The sequence below is a fragment of the Ursus arctos genome, unplaced genomic scaffold, assembly GCF_023065955.2.
Source record: "Ursus arctos isolate Adak ecotype North America unplaced genomic scaffold, UrsArc2.0 scaffold_22, whole genome shotgun sequence".
In the NCBI taxonomy this organism is placed as follows: domain Eukaryota; kingdom Metazoa; phylum Chordata; class Mammalia; order Carnivora; family Ursidae; genus Ursus; species Ursus arctos.
Genome location: NW_026622897.1, coordinates 7,872,568 through 7,878,567, shown reverse-complemented (window position 1 = coordinate 7,878,567; position 6,000 = coordinate 7,872,568).

Genomic DNA, 6,000 nt, shown 5'->3' with positions numbered 1-6,000 from the left:
TTGTGTTGAATATGTGTTTTTAAAAGTTGTTGTGTGCAAAAATGTTTGGAAATTAACCACATACATGTAATAGGAAAACTTTTGGGGGGGGGGCAGGGAAAGAGGGAGAAAGAGAGAGAATCTTAAGTAGGCTCCATGCTCAGCACAGAGACCATCAGGGGCTCCACATGGGGTTCGATCTTAGGACCCTGAGATCATGACCTGAGCCAAAATCAAGAGTCAGATGCCTAACTGACTGAGCCACCGAGGTGCCCCAGAAAAATCTTGTTCTTAAAGAGAATTTATCTATAATTGCTCCATTATGTACCTCATCATAGATATTTGGTATATAAACTTTACCAAGCTAAGAAAATTCTCTTCTAATCCTAATTCTCTAAGGGTTACTATTATTTTTTAAAATTACATTTAGATGCTGGACTTTATCAAGTGTTGAGACATTGAGTGGGGTAATTTCATAATTTTTCTCCTAGAGTGTATTAATGTGATGAGTTACATTGATAAATTTTCTAAGAATAAATCATCCTTGTATTCCTGGGATAAATCCTACTTTATCATGATGTGTTGTTATTATTATTAGTATATCACCATCATGTATCAGCAAACCAAAATTTTATTTGGGATTTTCGAATCTATGTTCACAAACTAAAACGGGCTTGTAGTCTGTTCTTGTATTGACCTTATCTAGTTTCAAAATTGAGAATTACATCAGCCTTTTATTTTCAAACTACTCGTGACTTTTTCGTGTTGATTCTATGTGAGAGACAACATAGTATTGTGTTTTTTTGTTTTGTTTTTTAGAATTTAAAATCAATCCAGGAATCTGTATCTTTTAATTAGTGAGTTTAATTTTTTAATATTTATTATAGTTATTGTGCTGTTAGAACTTATCCTGTTACCCTAGCTCTATTTTCCATTCACTGTATTTTTTTTTTAATACCCCCTTTCTGTTTTCCAAAGAAAGATCCAGTTTGCTTCAGCTGGTTTAAAAATGTAACATTCTATATCTGCTCTTATAGTAAGAACAAAACTGGCAGTCACCCCTTACTTCTGATCCATACTTCGGTTTATGTTTTCCCTTGTTGATTTCTTAAATTTATCAATACCTATATTTTCCCTTTTGTAAAACAAAACCATTAGCACATTTTAATTTCTCTTTGATCTCCCCCAGGGCCACACATCATGCCTCTGCAAATTAAACAGAATATAAAGTGAATGGAGTCCCTTGCTCTTGAGCAATCATGCTGATATTTTCTAGATATTTTGTTCTGGGTGGCTTGGGATGTATTTTCTCTTTCTTTTCAGCTTAAAGAAAATTCCTGTCATAAACTTTACCTATGGGTCTGACCATGTTTTGCTCCCGTATTTCTTGAAATTCTCCTGGGTGCCTTTTTATTTTTTTTATTTTTTATTTTGAGTGCTTCTCAAAGACCAATTTAATGTGAGGACTTGTCTATCTGAGGATGTTTTTGTTATACTATGATATTTAAGTGATAGTTTGGCCAGCTTAAAATTATAGGCTCAATGCTCTTTTCTTTGATACTTTAAAAATATTTCTTCATTGTTTGCATCTAGTTTTCCTGTTGAGAAGAATACTATTAATATGATCTCGTTCCTCAGTGGTTAATATACTCTTTTTCTCTGTACGGTTTTAGATTTTCCTCTCTGTATGAGTTTTTTTTTTAAACTTCATTATAATGTGTCCAGGTGTTAGTTTTTCGTCACCTCTATAGTTTGACTGTCCGTCACTCTTTCTTTTCTTAGATCTTTCATAATTTCTTTTTAAATTTTAGGAATTTATCTTCATCATACACAAGACAAGGACAAGACAAGAATAACCACTATCAGCATTGCTTTTTATCATGGCATTCACTAACCCTATAAGGAAAGGAATAAGAGATATAAGCATTGGGCCACCTGGGTGGCTCAGTTGGTTAAGTGTCTGCCTTCAGCTCAGGTCATGATCCCGGGGTCCTGGGATTGAGCCCTGCATGGGGCTCCTGACTCGGCAAGGAGTCTGCTCCTCCCTTTCCCTCTGCTTGTGCTGCTCCCCCTGTTTGTGCTCTCTCTAAATAAATAAATAAATAAATAAATAAATAAATAAATAAATAAATCTATCTTTAATTACTAAAAAAGAGATGTAAGGATTGGAAAGGAAAAGAGAAAACCACTATTGTTAGCAGAAGAGATGATCACCTACCTAGAAAGACCATCATAATCAAGAGACAAACTGTTAGAACAAGTACAAGAGTTTAGCAAGGTTGCTTGAAGTAAGATAAACTTACAAATATTATTAGAATGTTTCAATAACATCAACAGCCAACTCAAAAATAAAATAGAAAGTAAGATGCCATTCACAATGTCAACAGGATCCATGAAGCAAGTAAGAATAAACTTATCCGGGCATATACCAGACTTCCAGGGAGACAGTTTTAAAACTCTAATAATAAAGAATATGGAATATGATCTCAATAGAGGGAGAGCTATCCCCTGCTTAGCTGAGCCAAATTAATCTTATAATGATATCAGTCCTCCTTAAAGCAATCTATAAATTCAATGAAAAACCAATACAAACTCCAGTTGTATTTCTTTGGAGGAGCTTGATAAACATATTCTAAAATTTTAAGATGTACTATAATAAGTAATAGTGAAAACTTTCAAGTATTGGTACAATAACAGACGAGACCAATGAAATACAGTGGAATTTAAAGACAGGCCCATGTACATAAATTAGGTATTTCTACTTAAAAAAAAAAAAAGGACACCACAAATAAAGTTAACAGATGCCAGATTAGCGGAAGAAATTTATATTGAGTAAAACTGATAATATCTAGAATTTTACATGTGGAATATACAAAGAACTCCTAGTCAATAAGAAAATGACAGCAACCCCACTGGAGAAATTGGCAAAGGAATAAAGAGTCATTTTAGAGAGCAGGAAATCCAGAAGGTTAGCAAGTGTAGGAAGAGTATGTATTACTATGCATTAGTATTAGTATTAGTATTAGTAATGTAGAACAAAACCACAGCGTGCTATCACTACACCTATTAGGTCAGCAAAAATTGGGAAGCTGGATGGTGCCAAGTTTGGTGGTGAGATGGAAATCCGTGAAGCTGGTGGGAGTCTTGGAGACCAATCTGGTTGTATTTTGTCAGCTTAATTAAATATATCCATACATAGTAATTCTACCTCTGGGCATATAGCCCACAAAAGCATGCGTATCTGTAAAAGGATGCATTGAAATATTCATTGACGCTCTGATTGTGCAGGGAGAAGTGGGAGACAATCTGGGTAAGTAAAATGCCGTGTTTGCATTCCGTGGGCTCCTTTGAAGACATCAGAAGAGATAGACAGAATGTCTACATGGCAGAATAGATGGACCTTCAGCATAATCCTGAATGACAAACTCAGGAACAGTGTGAGCGCTTACAATAAATTACCATGGACATGAAAAAAAAATCCGTGCATGCAAAACATCATGTAAGGACAGGTACAAATGTCTACAAGTAAAAGGACTGACATGAACCAGATGAAAATACCTGCTTTGACTGGTATGTGATGGAGGTGAGTGGTGACAAGAGAAAGACTAGGCATGGGAGAATGGAAGATGGGGTGGGAATGAATGAATGAATAAGTGAATGAATGAGTAAGAGAGGAACCTTTCGGGGGCCCATGATGATAAAGTGCCATGACTGAAAAGGATGATGAAGGCTCAAATGGAAAGGGGAAAGTAAGGCCTACTCTGGATGATGGCACATAGTGAGTACAAGTAGATACTTGTTGACTGAAGGAAGGAATGAAGTCTGCGGTAAATCCTTTTTGCAAAGCTAAGGATTCTTTTGCAATGCGAATCAGTGCTCTTTACTGAATTACTATTTTTTTATTTATTTGAGGGGGAGGGAGGGAGGAAGGGGGAGAGAGAGAGAGAGAGAGAGAGAGAGAGAGAGAGAGAGAGAGAGAAAGCACAAGCAAGGAGGAGGGGCAGAAGGAGAGGGAGAAGCAGACTCCCTGCTGAGCAGGGGCATCTGATATGGGGCTCGATCCCAGGACCTGAGATCACGACCTGAGCTGAAGGCAGATGCCTAATCCACTGAGCCAACCAAGTGCCCCTTTATTGAATTATTTTAGGAGTTTTGATTTCGATATATGAAAGTTTTTTAAAAATGTGAGCACACCCAAATTTGAAACACCTGGAGGAGTTAAAAGAATTTTTCCTTTTCCTCGACTTCTTAAACATGGACACCTCCTCCCCTTTTGAACTATGCCATGCAGTTTGGCTTTGGATTCTCAGCCACGGAAAACGTCTTCCCAACAAATCTTGGATCTTTTGACCAAGTCTCGGTTCCCAAATACCTGCTTATATGTGGTCATTGATGTCCAGAGTCTTTGCTGGAAGCACTGAGCTGGAATCTGGTTCCTGAGCTTCAAGGCTGTCAAAGGTGGCAGGGCTTAGAGCTGGGCATGGCGGTGGGCCTACGTACTGACATTTTTTTTACCTGCTGCTGTACAAGATCTGAATTGTCAGCACACCTCTAGATTTGTCTTCTTCCTCCCTTCTTTCCAGAGGACAGAGAATTATCCCAGATCGTCCACTGATCTGTTCTAGGTTTTAAACATGGCTGACATTTGGCTTTCACTGACTTCAACTTAACAAATATCTGTCGGTGTGATTATCTAAAACTCTGGCTCTAGTCAGATGAACTTGGGTCTGACAGCCAGCCTATCACCTACCTAACAGCCCATGACACTGGGCCAATTAAACTTCCTGAGTATTTGTTTCTCTGAACCATATGGATAGAAGTTTCCTCACAGAGTTGTGGTAACTTGATCAGATAATGCAGTTAAGGCTTCACATAGAGCTCGGTGCCTAGTAAGTAGTTGTTATTATGATGGTTTCATGGAAATTATTATGCTAGGCCGGGAGGAGAGACCAAGATAAATAAGGAAAAGTTCTTAATTTCATGGAACTTGGAGAAATAGGACAAAATTCAGAACAATGTGAGGCAGGAACAGTGAGGTCACATATCCTCCTGAGAACCCCATGAGACATTCAGAGAACTGCTTCTTCATTTTATAAACAAGGAAACAGAGACTTAGAGTTACGTGACTTGGTGAAGAGGACACAGCCAGTGAGTGGCACAACTTCACTGGGAACCCACCCCTCCTATGACTGAGCCAGGTTGGATGGATGTCCCTTGGTTTCCAGTGGACAGAGCTGTGTCAGATGGCTCTGAAGCAGTGTGGGGGACAGAGCAGCAAGGGGGCCTGGGCTAGGGAGCCGTAGTCAGGGGGTCAAATGATTGGGTCCCTGGGGCCTGAGCATGTGGATTAGGATACACAGTGGCAGGAAGCTTCCATACTGGGAGGGAGTCAGTGGCCTAATCCCCATATGCTATGAGGTGGTGAGCCTCACTACTTTTCCTTTGAGAAGCTTCATGCTAGCAGGTGGGTGGGTAGTAGGAAGGAGGCCCTCTTCATATTGTATCGTTAAATAGCATGGGTGTCTTCTCTCTTCCCTGAGAGAGTTGGCCTCTTTCTCCATGGGTGTATGGACCATTGGAACCAGTGTCCCCCATATTTAAGCATGATTAAGCCTTGCCATTTTGGTAGTGGCTAGGGGGCAAGGGAGGGGCTATTGTGTTTCAAAATGGAATAAACAGAAAACCAGTATTAAAAGAATGAAGAGGTTGTTTAGTGAGGCTTGAAGAAACTACAGGTGTTTCCTTCTGTGTTGAGAACCAGTGACCCCTGGGAATTGCATTTCCCGTTGAGCAGGGCCCATGGCGGACTGGGTCCTGCTGACATGCCTGTGGTATAGAAGCCTGAATAGGCACCATAGAAAACCCAGAGTTTCCAGGGGTCTTTTGGGCTCATCGTGGGTGTGGAGGGGTCCAAGACTTGACACGCGTGCTCGCACGACTCACGTCCACGGACGTGTTCACCCTCCCCACGTGCATCACACTGCACTCTGGGGCTGCATCTGGATGACCACGGCCTTCTGT